This window comes from Cupressus sempervirens, chromosome 11 (assembly GCF_028749045.1).
Source record: "Cupressus sempervirens isolate cs-2001-9-10 chromosome 11, ASM2874904v1, whole genome shotgun sequence".
Lineage (NCBI taxonomy): Eukaryota > Viridiplantae > Streptophyta > Pinopsida > Cupressales > Cupressaceae > Cupressus > Cupressus sempervirens.
Window position 1 is genome coordinate 380,860,899 of NC_143128.1, and position 19,026 is coordinate 380,879,924.

Here is a 19,026-nt window from a genome sequence, read left to right on the forward strand (position 1 = left end):
TGAGAAATGTTATGATAATGTGATGACTGGTTATTGTTGCAGCATAGAGCAAGCAATGAAACAATTAGTGTGGCAACGTTGGAAGCTCATGGATTGTTTCCTAAAAGCTACTGGTACTGGATGACCATTGGAGTACTGGTAGGATACACAACTCTCTTTAACTTGCTCTACACCCTTGTATTGGCCTATCTAAATCGTAAGTTGAATTCCTGATATCCTCTTTCTCTTGATTGTATTGGATAATTCAAATTATTTAGATTGTAAGTTGAATCCCTGAAATCCCCTTTCTCTTAATTGAATTGGGTGATTCAAAATACTCAAGAAAATAATGATCTGCCTGTCCATGTAAATCATAGTTTTTTCAGAGTCATTTTTTCATCAACATTTTACATCACATCCTGAGGATGGATCACAGAGTGTGTTCCGAAATATTGATGAAAAAATCCTTTAAAAATTGATTCTAGAAGCATCAACTAAAGAATTCTTATAAATTGTAGAAACTTACTATTAAATCATTACTTATGCAGTTCTTGAGAGACCTCAAGCATTGATTCTAGAAGAAGACTCAGAGGAAAGCCAAATAGAAAGAGAGAGACTACAAGAAATGAAACTTATCTCTTTAGCTGGAAGTAAGCTTGTTTGAAAGGTTTTTCTATGTTGTTTGAATCAAATTTGGAGTGGGTAGGGAGGGATTATCAGTAATGTTTCTAAGGTGTTGTGTTTGAACTTTGGTCTCAGCAATTAAAAGGGGAATGGTGTTGCCTTCTATTGCAAATTATGATGCATTGTTGTTATACTTTTTCATGGCTCTGCTGGTCCTTACTATCCTAGATGTCTTATATAGATTTGTGGTGACATTGAAACTTATTTGTCAATGGAAAAGCAGTCTCCTGCCATCAATAAGAAGTGTTGAATGTTCTAACTTTTATATTATTCTATAATTAATTTAGGAGAAAAGTGGAGAAATAAACAATAAAACTCCTTATAGTTTTCTTTATGAAATACAAATTATAGCCATTCTCTTCATATAGTTACATGTTTTTAAAAGTTATAATAGATACACTGGATGCAATCTTACACCAACATGCTAACCCAAATTATCATTCTCATTAGTCTCTACCTCTGGTCATTATATTTGTTTGAGCAATATAGAGCTCATACAAACTATCATCACAACAGGAACATAAAATGCTCCACCAAATCGATGCTACAATTAGCATATATGGCTGTCCACGATTAAATCAGGCAAAAGTTGTTCACCAAATAAACTATCTACACTCAATACTCTATTAGGTATATCGCAATTAAAATAAAACTAATGGATCCACACAATGTAAGCAAATGCTGCATAATAATTGATATAATATTATAACATAAGCAATCCAAGTAGAGAGTGTCGTGATTGTCTCATATCAAAGTTGAACCAAAAGAAACTACCATTGTTGTGGGCAATAATAAACTTACTTGTCAAGTACTCAATAAATTTTCATACATATGAATTCAGCTGTATGAAGAGAACAAGTTAATATTTGGCCAAAGACATAGTCTCAAAATTTGGAAGATAGAGAAAATGCTCATTCAAATATACATGGCTCGTAAAGCCTAGTAATTATAACTTCTGCATTTAATGTCAAAAAATCAAATTCTTGAGAATTGAGGAAATTACCTGGTATGCAGTCAAAGAGCCAAACCTGCTATTGTCTGTGTCGTCGTTCCCTTGTTCCTATGGAAAAAAAGAAAGCATTGTCACATCATGCAGCATTCAAAGAAGCGAGAGCAAGCAAACAATTTGACAGCTATGAATACATAGGTAATAAAGGCTAAGAATTATCATTACGTATTGTGCATGTTGCAAGTTTGATAAAGCATGTATTCCATTGTAGAATTACCTAGAAGCCATTGTAAAGTCATTATCCATTTAACATATGTTTGAGTGAATAATTGCTATCTCAGTATTCATTTTTTATATTTATATCATAGGCTTTCTTTTGGTTGTGTTGCATATGACCTTCTTCATGGTGAGTGTAGCTTATAGAATTTTTGCTATTACATAGATCTAGCTAGGAAAATAGAAGCCAGACTTGCAGGAAAGAACAGAGAAAAATAGAGCAGCACATAGTGACAAAACAACTAGTTCTATAATGAAAAATGGAACTGCTTGAATTACAATGATGGAATCCACTGAATATAACAACACATTACGGTGATGATGTTAAGAATTAACATTAAGTCCTGTTCACAATCAAAGCATACAATCTTGCAATTTGAGAAAAAATTATGCAAAATATTGCATGATAGATTGATGGATCAAACTGGGTCTTCCATAAATTACCTTTTGAACTGAATTATCACCAACAGATCACCGTCAGGAATGAACTAAACTGACAGTTAGAATTTTGAATGCTAAGAATATTAATTTATATCTAATTAAATTTAAATAACACTCTAACTTTGTGTAACCATTTACTCAGAACTAAATCCTTGGCTACTAATATGGCCTGTGGCAAGTGCTTCTCTCTGGGAAAAATTAAATGACCATCATAGTTCCTAGTTTGTTACATACCTTACAAACATTTCCTAGATTAAACATTTCACAATATTCCTCTATTTTACTCGGTTTGTGAGTAGCATCAATAGTTTGACATATACTACAAAAGCATGCCAATAAAAGATATTATTAATATATTACATGGAAGCACATACAAAGTGATAAATGATTGTTTTTCTTAGCAACAAAACATAGAACCTATTGTTGCATTCAGTCACAAAGCTATGAGCATTTGATCATGATGCTTCAAATGTAGCTAATTATGACTTGCTTCTTAATTATTTTTCTCTCTACCATCGGCTTTCACAACAAGATGTTTATATCTTGAAATTAAAAAAAACTAAAACAAAGACTTCAACAAAGCATTCAGTCAAGAAACTATGAACATTTTCTCATGATGCTTCAAATGAAGCCCTTTATGACTTATTTCTTAATTAATTTCATCTCTATCATCAGCTTTTACAAGGAGATGTATGCATCCTATATTTATAATAAAAAAATACAAACAGACACTTCAAAATGTCAAATATTATTGTATTAGTCCAAACAAAATAAAAGATATTCTGCCACACGTAAATATCCTAAATAATCTTTTGTCATTTTCCCTGTCTCAACAGTTCCTACACAAGCAACTTCTAGCTTCTCTGAAAATTCAAGTAGTCTTGGATTTTCATCTAGTTTTGCCCTGTCGTAATAGCAGTAAAAGCAATTAAACACAGAGAAGATACTGGAAGTGAATCTAGATCATTCTTAGGATGAATGCTTGTTAGATCTGAAAGAAGTTAGTGGATACACTATCATGCAGATGTTGGTCAAAGCCATAAATAGAATGTGGATCACCCATCAATCATTGAACTTCTAAACCAGGTGCTCACACCTATGTGCAAGCTCACGTGTCCATGCAAAGATAGAAGCTATGTTTTTTGTGCTAGTTTCACCTCCCTTTTGATGAACACGAAAATGCCAAGTTACTGTATCATGAGCTACTTCAGCCTCAATAGTCTTTCCATTAGGGAAAACCTATGAAATAACTAAAATCAGGAATGATTTGTGAAGAATGGATTTACTAGTTTCAAATTATTCTACAAGTCCCATAGGGATAATGGTTGCAAACAACTAAAAATATTCTATATGTAGATATTAAATTTGGGAAACTTCAACAAATTGGCAATGCAGTTAGACTTATGAAAACAGACAGAATTAAAATTGCATCCAAATTTTAGTGATCGACTAGAACGTTTTTAGTCTTCTAACAAAATAAATGTTCTGCATTGTTAGGAATCTCCTGGCACTGTAGAAGATTAAGATTTGAAATTTTGAAAAATGATGAGACAAAATTAACTCAGATACAGAGGATTTTGGATCTTGGCCAACAACCCAGAATAGGTCCTCTTAAAACTGGAATACATGAATCATGAGCCCAACTTGAGCCATGCCATTGTGCATGTTTATATTCAATCACAACAATAATTATTAAAAACCTCTGAAAGTTTCACTTTTGAAATATAAGCTCTTCACAGCCACAAAAATACACAAAATCATGGACACATCTGCCAGACATTTAAATGCATGCAGTTCCACCAATGGATAAAAGTGGCAACACATAATGTCCATGTAAAGATGGCATGGTGTGTACATGTAGACAAGCTTGCTCGAAAATGAATGCCATGAAAAATGATAGGAAATACCCCAAGTACAGGATATGAAAATTGAGCTTAATTCAGCAAAATATTTAATTAGAGCATATAGCTCATGAACCAAATCTAAACCAACTTAAAGTATGAATAAGAATGAGGGTATAGAATATGATGAATGTGTGCATGTTTGTTGACAAATAACATAAACACTACTAAATAATCCTGTGTTTAAAAATGATTTACATATAAGAAAACGTATACACTAAAAAAATAGGTAATTGAACCAAGTTATATATAATAGTAAAGTGGATTACAATCTCACCAGGACAGATGTCATCAGACTAAGAGATCCAAATCCTGAAAATAGAAAATCCAGTTAGGTTTTCTTCTAAAGAAAGTAATCATGTTTCCTTCCTTACAAAAACAATAGATATATGTAAGATTAGATATAATGATCAGTTCAAAGCCATATTTAATGAAAAATAGTATTTTGCACCACTAACCCTACGCAAGGAAATCACTCTACACATCACCGTCATAATTTTTGCATGCCCAAACATAGACACCATCACTCTTCAAATCATAGGCTACCATGTCATCAATAAGCCTATGCTCATACCTATTCATGAATCAATCATTGAAAGAAGTTATTGTGTGCCCGACAGAATCAAGATAATCAACATTGCAATCTTCATATTATTGTGCCAAGAAACAAAACCAACCAGATTCTTGCTGCGTCATATTTAGCTTTCCAACTAGCCTCATATACCTCCTAGAAGATATCTTTAAACCCACCAATTTAAGTCACATATAAGAATAATCTTTGAGAATATGAGGATCCTTAAGCTAGAGAATCATAAAGAATGATAACATGGGAAGTAAGGTGTGTTAGAGAAAAAGGTAAAAATAAAATCATCAATCCTTGTCATTCCTATAATTTCAACTATAATGTCATTCCTAAATGACTCTAAAAGACCTTTTAAAACACTCTTCACACACCTATAACCTTAACTAACCCCATTCAAGCCTAAGTTGGCTTATGTTGCCAATGTTGGCAATTTTACAAGATCTTGCACTTTGAGTGCATTTTACATCATTTAGGGGCTTTAATAGCCTATTACATCATGTAAACACTACCATCCACCCATAACTCTTCCTAGGACACCCTAGGACTTCAAATGACCCCTTACATCATATTGACTCCCTATTTGTGCCAATTTGAGCTTCACTTACATCTTATTGAGCTTCACTTTGTTTCGAGAATAGTTTAATATTCTCTACTAAATAGGGCCAACCATGTGAAGGTGGAAGCTCATTTGACCCCACCCCATCCCCCTAACATCACTCTACATTCACTGTTAACATCTAACATTCATTCATTCTTTCAACCATTAATAAAATGTAACATTCAATCAATATCACATGATAACATTCATTAACACATTAGATTCATAAACATGCAACATTCATCAATATTTTGCATTAACACATAATTCATGAACGTTCATTAGCACATAATTAAATTCATTGAGACATGAAATTAAGTCATTATCAATTAAGGTATGTAGATGACAATCATTTCTTTTTTTTCTTTCTATTTATTTTTTCTACGTAAGCTCTAAGAGGAGCATCAGTGTCATCATCAATTCCCCCTCATCAGTTCTTTTCTTTGTTCTTGATGATCTCAAATTCCTATGCTGTTGCAAAGGGGGGTCCTCTACAATAACAAATAAAAGAGTTAAATTAAAAATAATTTATTATAATTATTACAAGTATTTAATTATTTTAAATAACATAACTGTGGCGCTCTTTACCTGATCTGACCACATCATTTTGTTTGGACTCAACGTCAACATGCTCATGAACATCCACCCCTTGATCCTTTGTAGCTTCTATACAAAATATTATGTTAATCCAAACACCAATTGCAATTACATATAAAAAATTTAATAGCAAATGTATACCTCCACCACTGGGATGCACATCATGTGAACCTTCAGCATTCACAGATTGTGTAGAAGGATTGTCAGGCTGCATTCCAACATCCTATGCATTGTTATCATTGCTTGCATAAAATAGATATACTCACTTTATATTGGAACTTAACATCAAATAGACTAATTGGTAAAGTATTCAATTTAAAATAAATTTCATTTAGCTTATTTACCCTTGGCTCAGATGCATCATTATTAGAACCTTCCACATTGATTTCAGCTCATAGCCATTCAGCCACAGCTCTATAGCCTTGTTGGAAGCCAATTCTCTTATCCTCTTCTGTGAGGCATCTCTTGAACTCTGAGCCCTGCATTTTTGCATGGTATGGTGAATTTTACTTGCATTGTTTCATCAACCAATGGAGGGTAGTTAAAATATCAAAAGGAAATATAAAAGTTGCAAAAGTTGAGGATCAGGAATACTTACAACTCATGCTTGAAGTTTTGAAAAACCACCAGAGCCGAGCTTGTGTGTCCCATGCTTTTCTAGTCTTGCCTTTGTTGCCTTTGATGTGTCAGGCAATCTATGAAAAGTTTGAAATATGTTAGATAGTATAAATATAGAGGTTAATTTGTACATACTTACATTCTCAACAGTATCACATACCTTGGTGGTGTACTCTCTACTGGTGTAATTGTATTTTTCTTGTCAGCTTTATATTTTCCATCCAAAATCAGAGCCTGCCACTCAGCCTCAGGAACATAGGGCGGACGCTCGTACCTAGGGTTATCCCACAAATTTTTTCTATACTGGTCCCTAATATACTTCAAACATAAACCAACTTTTTCAAGGAGCTTGTTTCTCTCGAATGCACAAGGTCCAAAGAGTTGGGTCATGCTCTCTATAAGATCATCCTTCAACTTTTTGTCTTGGAGATTCCACCTTTTAAGTAAAAAAAAACATGTTAGACTCATAAATGAAGTGAAGCTACCTTTAATATAGTTCAAGAAATGGATGAAAAAGAAAACTATTCTAGCAATGATATGAAATCAAAATAGTGGTTTGGGGTTTTAGTTAGGATATGATGTTCTACCAGGTATGCACGGTGGGCTCGAATATTCGCAAACACTCATCACCAAGTTTTTTCCAAAAAACATCATTCCCTACAAAACAATCATGGGATCATTAGTTGATGAAGAGTGATAAAAAACTAAATTACTATTATATCACTATAGAATAATAACTTTAAAGTACCTGGAACTTTGGCTACTTTTAATGGAATGCCTTCATCGTCGCTGACGATCAATATGACATCCTTCACCATTCCCGTACTAGGAACATAGGAAAATCCAGGGAATGATGCTGCAGCTCCTATTGCAAAAAGTTTCATAAGTTTACAATCTTACAAGGTTACATGAATAAGTCTGCAAGGTTACATCAATAATTCAGAAATGGTTGACTTGCTTTCTCGCTGTTTCTCAAGATGTGATATGCAAATTCTTCAGGTAATTCATATTAAGCAAGCTAGCTAGCTGTTGGTGCTCAAGATCTGCCACCCCTTAACCACATAAGTATTCTATTGCTGTTCTATCACTAGGGTAAGGATGGGGACATCATACATTAATGAATTTGACTTAAAAAATTACACAGCTAAATCTTGATAACAATATCACAAATTGACTTGCTATGGAAATATGTCCTTCTTATGTATTGAAATTGCTATGCTGTGTAAACATCAGTGAAACAAAATCAACAATTAATGTATTTTTCAGTCTTATTTTCTACTATGTCTTGCTAATAGTAATTTATCAAGTAGCAACTTCAAACTTTCAATAAAACTTATGATCTTTCTTGTTCAATGATTCCCATTCTTAGATTTGGGGGATGATTGCGTGCAGAGAATATACAAGGAATTAAGAAAGGAGGCAGCATAAGGGTATGAGAGAAGTCTACATCTAATTGATAATATTCATAGGTTTATGTGGAGAAGTTTGTATTCTTTATGCCATTAATTGTCAAATTGTATGGAAGGAGACTCTACATATTCATATTTTTGTTAAAGTTGTGCAAGGTTGTATTGCATATCTTAGTCAAGTGAATTGTGAAGGAGATTATTATTAGATATATTCTGTTTATTGATTTTTTAAAATTTCTTGTTTCTGCAAATATATTATTTCTATGTATCTGTATTGTATTCTGACATTTGAAGTGATTATGGAATGTTCTTTGTGTGGGAAAGTTATTTACTACATTACTTTAGTTTTTGTCATAGAAGATGTGCTTTATGAAAATGAATTTATTTTGTTTTATTTCTCATCACCATGAAGACAAGGTTGGATTTTGTTGGTGATTATGGATTTCATTGCCATCAAATGGTATTAGAGCCTATGTTCCTAAGTGTGCAGCCATCTTTGTCAAAGGGAGGCAATTTGCACCAGGATCTGCGTGTCAAGAAGGGTGAATAGTAAAGAAGTTGTGCAAAATAATTTGTCTATCCTCTAGCAGAGATGAAGCTAGGTAAGATGTGTGCAAATTTTTTCCACTAAATAGAAGTGAGTGGAAGAGATCTTGGAGAGGTACCTCTTCTAGAATCCTATTGGTTATAGAGGATAGAAGTGAGAACAGTTGAAAAAGAAGGTAAAAAGGTGAGAGTTGGAAAGACTTGAAGTGATTGATGGTGAAAAGAAAGAAAAAGAAGAGAGGATTTGTTATTAGATGGATTTTGACAATCCTGTGTTGGAGAAAGATTGAAAGAAGAGATAGATGAGTGTGATTCAGAGCGAAGTGCAAAAGTTGAGATGAGAAGCACTAGTGGTCTCAAAAGTGATGAAAGAGGAGATTAGAATGGATACATTTGCATCAATGAAGGAATTTCCTTTGGAGGACGTGGATGAAGTAGATTAGAATGAAGGTCCAGTGTTAGACAAGGAACCTGTTGATAAGAGAAAGTTACTTGAGGAAGAGATCAAGCACCTGAATGGTACAAAAGCAGGGGAAGCTGTAGCAAAAACAATTGAAGGCAAAGAATGTGATGGAGAAGAAAATGCCTCATAGGCTGAGGAAGTGGTAGAGGAAGATTTGTGGGCATAGTTTTTTGCAATAGAGCATGAGTGGATGGATAAACTTGGAAGGTGTAAGATAGATGAGATAGTGAAGATGAGGAAGATGTGATTGCAGTAGTGAAATACGAAGATCTCATGGATGATGGAGCAGCGTAAGAAAATGGTGCAAATTTTGATGAATTTTGTGATAAAGAATTTGGTTTACCTTTGTTGAAGGTAGGGAAAGATGTTGGCAGATTTTCTTGCAGGATTCAATTGATTACATATAGAGAAAGTTGAGAATGTTATAGGGCATCCATGGAGGTGGTAATTTTGTAGTGGATATGATTCCAAAAAGAAGGGGAGGAGAGGAGAGATTATGTGGAGGAAAAGAAGAGAAAATTCTTTGGATGAGGAGGTTGGACTATGGTGAGCACAAGTCCATAAGAGTGAAGAAAAGAAGAGAAAAAACTATGTAGGTGGATGGTGAGAATCCCGGCCAAGTGCTGGAATAGGTAGAACTACCTCTATCTATGTCAATGATAGAGTTTGCTATAGGTTGACATAGTCTAAAAGAGTAGTCCTACTACGTAACTCCATTTTTGAGCCATTCTCACTGATCTTTACCTAGTTGGGGAGTTTGATGTAGGAGCATCTGATGCAAATCAACAACCAACCTCAAGGAAGCTGATCATCCCTTTATGTTTGAGGAACTTTTATTGCTAGGCATCTCATGTTCATTTTTTAGCTATGTTTGTTTTATGTGGACAAAATTTTCCAAGTTGAGAGGTTGTCCTAAGCACCTGATGCCTCATTTTATTAGTTTCTTTTGCTTTTCCTTAAGTTTTTTTTGGAAAAATTTCATCTTCTAAAAGCATCATAGATGTCCCTATTGCTCACTTGAGGGCTCATTCTTCAGTGTGATGGAAACATTCTAGTAATTAAGAATATGTTTTGGAACAAGGATTAGGATCATCACGTCAATATAATATTGCTAACCATACATATTTAATGAGCCTGTAAGTTGATATATAATGTACTCAAAGATGACATTGTAAACACATAACACTTAAACACATAACAAAAGAGAGAAAAAGAGGGATTTGTGTACCAGTAGATGGTGCAACAGTCGATGCCTATAAGCTGCATGTTGTCGACTTAGCAGTCGAAAAGAGATTTGTGGTTGTCCTGGATGGAGGCGGCGTCATCATAGGATCTGAAGCTGAAGAATAAAATTGTTAGAGCATGCAAAAATATAGAACGCGTGCATAAATTCAATCTTAATTGCATGTATTTTCAATGATTATGATAATTCCTATACATATTCAATGGAAAACACAAGTGGGGAATGGAACATGCAATCTACCTGAACCACCTGCAACACCCTCATCATGGGAATGGGGCTCAAAATCATGTAAAAAACCCTGTAAGGACAACACATCCATATTTTAATTAATTTCATAAAATAACATAACATAAAAATCATTACTGAACTCCTATTTTTAATTAAAAATTTCATTAATACTTACTTTTAAGGTTTCAGAGGTGTGCAACAATTCAGATGCCTTATTTTTTATTTCCTGAGTAGTAGGCTTAATGGTTGCCAAACGTATAATTTCTTTGCCAATTTTCTTTAGCAACTTTTTAATTGAATTGATTGGGTCATCGATCTCTACTAAATCAATATAAAATAGGTCCTCCTCAGGGGTAGGTTGCTGAGGGACTGCAGGTTCCTTTCCCTCCCTCTGACCACTGGCCCTCTGTGACAACATAGTATTAGTATTAGCAAAATTACTCCAAAACAATGAAGAAAACAACATTAAAAAAATAACATTTTGCTTCTATCTAGTCTGCACAATTACAATGAGTTTTACCTGCTCATGTGTAGATGAGCTGGGAACATCGCCAGCTTCCCCTCCGGGCGGTTGCTCCATATTGTGCCCCTGTGTCAAAGATCAAGTATAAAAATGTTAGCCAAAAATTTATTAACTAAATGGTATGTTGGAGTCATTGATTAGAAGTTGGTTTAATAGTATGTACCACTCCCATGATAGTAGCCTCGTTTGTATCTATGCGGTTCAAATTGTAATCAATAAGAAGCTCTTCCCCTGCACGTATTGATTTTATTGCACAGATGAATACACAATTTCCCTCGCGCACCTCAAATATGCAATTGGGTTGCTTTATAGTTGACCCGGGTCGTGTACTATTTATAAAACCTATAATATTCCCTATTGCTTTTGGCCTTCCATCAATGTATATAGCCACACTTTTACTTTGATTATTGTCTTTTTGTTGTATATAATTTTCCGAGAGGGCATACCTATGCATACTTTGTTTATATTGAACAATATGCATCCAACTTTTGTAATCGTAACATGGTCCAACATACTCCATCAATTCAGAAACTTTGTTGTAAGACACCTTTATGCCATCCATAGAAAATAGGCCCAAACCACATAATGATGATGGTGCTATGCGATATATCCTCTCGTTAACACAAAAATTAGTGTTTATTGGAGGAAGTTCCTTGGGTACCCAATGTTTTTGTAGATGTTGGTACCTCAAGAGCACCTCGATGTCGCCTTCCATCTCATTATCATAAGAACATGACCCCCCTTGAGAAAGGAAAAATTTCATGCGTTTATTGAATTTCCTTCTAGTCCTTTGACCTCTAGTTAATCTCCCTATTCTACATAAGCTGTATGTCTCACTTTCCTCTTCTATTCCTATATTTCCCTCACTCGAGGAAGACACTTTCGACAAATACCTATTCGCTGGTACCTGCAAATGGGAGATATCTTAGAAGACATCAATCTTACTATTTATAAGTGTATTAAATAGACTGACTATAAGGAGTATTGACTTATACCTGTCGATCCATGAGACTATGCACTTATATTATGTTTTCCCTATGAATTTTATTCTAGGTACAACTCCCTTTTATAGATATTTAATGAATTCCCTTTTCTAAACTAAACTCTTACACATGCTTTTGACCTGAAAGAAAATAAGGCTCAATACATTCATGCATCAATATGTGTTTTAAATATTTTGATTTAATTAATTTAGATTAGCAGTATTCTATTTCTAGTTGAAACTTGTAGCTTTTAAATAGATAATGAATAAATTATGTAACCATATAAGAAAAATATATTTCTATCAAGAAATTAATATTAAATAGATTAAGGATTGATGGCATACCTCTAAATTTCATCATCATCATCCTCGTCGTCATCATCATCATCATCATCATCATCCTCCTCCTCATCATCATCATCATCCTCGTCATCGTCATCATCATCATCATCATCCTCCTCGTCATCATCATCATCGTCATCATCATCATCATCCTCACCATCATCATCGTCATCATCATCATCATCATCGTCATCATCATCATCAACATCAACATCATCTTCATCATCATCATCAGTAGCAACATCTACATCATCTTCTACTTCTTCGGTATCTTCTTCTTCCATCACATTATACTTTATTGGCCTTCCTCTCGGTTCATGTCTGACAACAAATGACCAACCTAGTTTATGTAGAACCTTTGAGTAAAATACCTGCTCACATTGGCTTGGAAGAACATAGGGCTCATCCCCAACTGGCTCAAATGACCTTCTATTAACCATTGTAAATCCATTATCATGTTCAATAACAGTTCTATCAGGATCATTTGGATTAAGTCGTAGCCTATACCATTTGACAACGAAGAGTACTAATTTGAAGGAACTAAAGTCACACTCTAGTATATCATCCAAAATGCCATAGTATTGATTTTCAAACTCTCGAGGATGTAAGTCGTTTCTATATGAAATATTAGTCACTTGAAAGACTGTAGTTATTCCTAAATCACAAGTTTTCTTCGTGTCTTCCAACACTTTGACGCGAAATTTCTGACCATTATAGAACATAGCCTTGTGGTGTTTAACCTGCAATAATATGTGAAAAATTTCAAAATTATTGTATCATGAGTTGATAAACATACGGGTGATTAATAAATTTGTACGTACTTGGAAATCTCTTAAACCACGTGCTAAATCTATTTCCCTTTGCATAACATTGGAATCTCCATTATGATGAGCTTCTTTAACCAATGAATATACACCTTCCCATGTTAATGTCTAACCAAAATATTGACATCGTTCAATCCATACCGTCATCCAATCAAGATTGTTTGCAATATACAAATGTAGTGCATCCCACTCTCGAGCACCTGTACAAAAAAAATAGACAACTTACAACTGATTTATTTTGAAAATTAAGAAATAATTTATTACAATAACCTCTTATAATTTATTACCTCCCACTTTCCTCAATGTACCTTTCCCCATCAAGTACTCCCCTTCTGATTTTTAAAAAGGCTCGAGATCCCAAATGCGATCTACACGGATATTTGGTGCAAACTTAAGAAGATATTCAGTAATGTACACCATAGTCTAGTATACCATATATCCCTCTACCATAGAACCCTCAGGATGTGCTCTTTGTCAAACCAAAGCCTTCAAAGATTTCAAGTGTCTCTCAACCATCCACATTGACCTAGTGTGTACAGGTCCACACAATTCAATCTCCTCAACTAGGTGTATGAGGTAGTGTTCCTGTGCGTTGAAAAAAGTTGGAGGTAGACACTTTTGCATTTCACACAGTAAATGAGGAATTTTTCTCTTCCAATAGTTTATATCTTCTTTATGGATTTCTTTAAATAAAAACCACCTACATTAAGAGATTCAAGTCACAAAAAATATATAGATATGAGACTTTACAAAATAATTTACAATCGATTACATAGCAAGAAAAAAAATCACGAATATAATAAATATTTACAACAAATTGAACAGATATTACTGCTTACCTCATGTATTTTCCAAGATTGTATATCACTTGTTTGATGTTATTGTTGAAGGGCTCTGGGAGAGATAGAGGAAGCACATATTGCAATAATTATAAACCAATCATTTCATTATTTTATAACATAACATAACGAACAATACATGTAGTTTATGAATATATTGTAAATACAGAAGAACATAACTTACCTTGATGAAAGTATGCCAATCATATGTTTTGAGCCCTAGCCCAAATTCACTTTTTTTTGATATGAGATTGTTTATGTTCGCAGAAAATCCTATGGGAAATCAAATTTTTCGTATGACTTCTTTTATGGCATCACTTTGCTGCTTCGTTAATAACCAAGGAAGGGCACTTATATTAATTTGATCTCTATTGCTATTTGAGTGAATGAAATTCTTCAATGCATGATTGGATTCATGAATGTCATTACAAATTTTGACAATTTTTTCTTTGTCACGCCTTCCATCCAATATTTTCCACAATGTCTCTGTTATATTCTTTCCAATATGTATAGAATCAAACAAATGCACAATTTGTAAGTGCTCATAGTAGGGCAACTTGCTAAATTGTCTGGGATAGCTTTTTAGTCCCTTTGGAAGGTTGTCAGTACTGCCTTGACGACCTTCACGATCATCAATTGCACAATTAGGAAACAAAAGTCACAATAGAAATATATAAATTGCAGACATAAACTATTAGGTGGACTGACATTAGCTCGATGATTAATTTTATTATATTCCAACTTCCATAGGCAAGGTGTCATTCTTTGTGGCTTTGATGTAGTCTCTTCTTTCCCATTGAAAAGATGTTTTTTTGTACTTAAATACTTATGATTCCTGTGGAGGAAGTGTCTACACTCATCAAACACCTGCTTTCCTAAACTTTTTGAATGACAAGATTTCATTTTTGGACCACAAACTGGACATGCAAATTTTCCCTTTGTTTGAAGACCTACAAGATAATGATATAATTGGATTATTAAATATGTTGATTTTTATAATTAGAATTATCGTGCGCAACTTGAATTCACTATAACATACCACACAAATGTGTTAGCCCTGCAACATCATGTATTGTCCATGCAAGTATTGCATGGAATTGAAATTGTCTTTGTCTTATTGGTCTAGACACATCATACATAGTGACACCATTCCATAACTCCACCAACTCATCGATAAGAGGCTCAATATATAAATTCATATCTTTAACTTGATATTTACCTACTTGAATGAACAGTAACATTACATAATTATTGTGATCATTTTACTGCAAGATTTGTAAGTACATGTAAATTAATAACTATCAAATGATAAGATACCTGGAACAATCGTTGCCAATATAATGTGCTCCCTCTTTATTGACATCCATAGAGGAATGTTATTGTTGATAACAAAAATAGGCCACACTGAGTAACCAGATCTCATCTCTCCAAATGGATTGACACCATCCGTTGCAAATGAAAGCCTGAGATTACGAGGTTCTTCTTTGAAGTGTTACCACTTTTCCTCTATGTGCATAAATGTTGAACCATCTACAGGGATTCGAATAATGTCATCTCGACTTCTATTGCGTGCATGATAATCCATAAATTGAGCCAAGCTACTACACCTAAATAATTGTCGCATTCGTGGAATAATGGGGATGTAACGAAGAACCTTTTGAGGCACCTTTTATGTTAGTTGATCTATTCAATATCTACTCGTATGACATACAGGGCATTGTGTTGCAAATCCATGTTCTTTATAATATATAATATGATCATTGGGACAAGCATGTATTGCTTGATACTCCATTCCAATATCTTTCATAACAACAGATAATTCTCAATATGAGCAAGGTAGAATATTTGATGATGGTAACAGAAACTCGCCTATCAATCTACAAGAAAAAATATAAGTTGTTAATATAAACAATATTAGTGGTACATTATTCACCCTTTGTTAACTATAAAGACATATATGACATACCTTAACATACGTGACATTGTTATGTTGGATAAACCACTCATAACCTTCAAGTTCAACAACAACAATACAACAAAGAGAAGAGTTGTTTGGGAGTCTTTATATAGGGGCTTGTATGCCTTCTCAAGTAGAGGTACATCGAGGCTATCATCATCATCATGATCAGATACACTTGGACTAAATGTGTCATGGATCAATGTATTTATACCATCATCTTCAATTGTGTTTTCTGGCCCATGATCGTCATCTTCCATGGGATCATTATCTTCACCTTGGATATTTGCACCTCCATGTTCCTCCACTTCAAAAACTATATTCTTCAGATTGTTGTGGTTCATATCATGTACTTCCCTAGGGAGATCAACCTATATAAAATTGATTAACATAAATAAACCATGATCATCAACTCATCATCAAGTGATATCATATGTATATAAATTGTTAAAATGATATAATGAATGAATTACCAATGGATGATAGTCATGCCCCCCTTCAATGTGACCATTCTCCCTACAATGTCTCTTAGCTATTTTGATTAGCAGTCTTCTATGATTTAAGCCCTTACAAATTTTTCAAGGACAATAACATTTTTCATCACCTTTTCTTTTCAAGTTAGACCACAATCTAGCGATTGTCTCCCTGTTTTGTTCTTCACTTATATTATTTGACATGATCATTCTTTGTAGAAGCAAAAATTGGGCTATGAAAACTTTGGTCTACAACTTTCACAAACTAAGAAAAACTATCAAAAGTACACAAATCTTATTATACCTAGCTAAATACTTTAATATTTTAAAAATACTTTCTTTGACTTTATTCCTAAGACATTTAATCCAATCACCTTTTATAACATTCAATCAATTGCTCTAGGCAAATTTTTGGATAAGATTATTTGTAAAACTTTGACCAATCACCTGAAGGTCTTATTTCAAGAGACCTTACAACATTAAGCCACTAAAAAATATGCAATTTTCATACCCAATCGCGCGGCTATATAACTCGTGCAACGACCTTCTTGCTTAGCTGTAGAAGCTCTCCAGTAATCAAATCATACAAGCTACAAGGCCTAATAGAAATTTCAAAACATATAAGCTAAAAGTCTAGTTAAAATATACATTAGATTAAAAAATATGCAATTTTCATACCTGAGTGCGCGATTATATAACTCGTGCAATGGCCTTCTTGCTTAGCTGTAGAAGCTCTCCAGCAATCAAATCATACAAGCTACAAGGCCTAATAGTAATTTCAAAACATATAAGCTAAAATTATAGTTAAAATATACATTAGATTAAAAAATATACAATTTTCATACCTGAGCGCTTGGCTATATAACTCGTGCAACGGCCTTCTTGCTTAGCTGTAGAAGCTCTCCAGCAATCAAATCATACAAGCTACAAGGCCTAACAGCAATTTCAAAACATATAAGCTACAAGACAACACATATTATATCACATGGAAAAAGGAAAAAAAATTACAAGTTTTAGCAAGACATATTAAACGACATCATAGTGCTAGAGAGATCACAATTATATGAGTCAAACATAGTCATGAAAAAACACATAAATTATCTGGTTATTGATTTGTTGACATTTTTTTGTTGATAATGCTTTGTTATTATCTGGTTCGGAGATTTGATATATACTCATTGTTGCTATTTAAATACATATATTTAATTACATTATTATTATGATGGTTTAAATGGTGATCGGATATGAAAGGGTCAATGTCCTAACATTTGAATATATAAGAATGATTACGCCATCCAAATGTTGCCATTCTGAATAATCTAGAAGAATTTAAAATTTTTGGAAGGGATGGGGTTATTATAAGAAATTTTGATGCCTTAAAAGACTTATTCATTGACCATTAATGTTATTTTCTCTTCACCAATAATTGAGTTCTTTGCGATTTTCAGTATGTCCCAGGTTGATTGAGTGTGCATATGTGCATGATTGGACATTTATCATTTTGAGGTTATATTCTTTGTGGTAATACACTTAAACTTTACATGTGCTATTATATGGCTATGTGATGTGAAATGTACTTTGGATCACTTAGGGATTCATACTCTTGGTTGAGATGCCAACTGAGTATGCTTGTTGCACATTGCCTTTGCTTGTAAAAGGGGATCTATGAGATGTTGTGGATATTGTGATTTGGTATATTAATATATTGGGAATATTTCTTGCTAATGTGAGATCTTATTGAGATCCATCCTCTTGGCATGTTTGACAATGGAGTCATGTTATTATATTGTGTGATCATCTTGGGACCTGCACTCTTGGTGAAGACCAATCAAGTCTTTTAAGTTTATATTGTTACCTTCTCTGAAAAGTTTAAGCCATGGGTGAATTTTGAGGGTAGTATGCATAATATAATCCCCAAGCACACCATAAGAAATTTCTCAAGGCTATGGCTGAATTGTGAGGGTAGTTTCACAATTAAATCCCTGAGAATACCAAGAGTGCTACCTCAAGGCAATGGGTGACTTGTGAGGGTAGTTTCACAATTAAATCCACGAGCATAATACCATGAGCACTTCCTCAAGGAAATGGGTGACTTGTGAGGATAGTTGACACATGTATGGGCATGTGATGACATTCCCTATGCACTGTACTCAACCACCGAAGTCCTAGTAGTATGAATAACACCTCTTGGGTAATGGTTGATTGAGTGTGTTTAGATATTGCATTTTGGCCATTGCTTCATGTTGTGTTGCTCCATGTTTTCTCTTAAATAAGCCTATGATTTATTTGCACTCTATATACATTGATTGGTGTGAGTATGCTTATACCTCCTTGTATGCCTTGTGTTCTTGTTTGGGCTATGTGACTATCTCCACAAGCATAGTGAGGTGGACCTGAGAGTACCACATGATTGAGTGGTGTGACAAGGCATTGTTGGGGATCGGTGTACAAGTATTAAATTGGATTTAGTGGCACCTACATGAGTTCCTTCTACACCTCTCTCTCTCTCTCTCTCTCTCTCTCTCTCTCTCTCTCTTCCAATTTTAGTAAGAGTCATGCATGCATTCATGG

The 19,026-nt window shown here is 34.0% G+C and overlaps 1 pseudogene; it reads right to left on the reverse strand.

Moving 5' to 3' along the window:
* Positions 1–253: 253 nt before the first annotated feature.
* LOC149529639 (cytosolic isocitrate dehydrogenase [NADP]-like) lies at positions 254–11,095 on the reverse strand (annotated as a pseudogene).
* Positions 11,096–19,026: the final 7,931 nt, after the last annotated feature.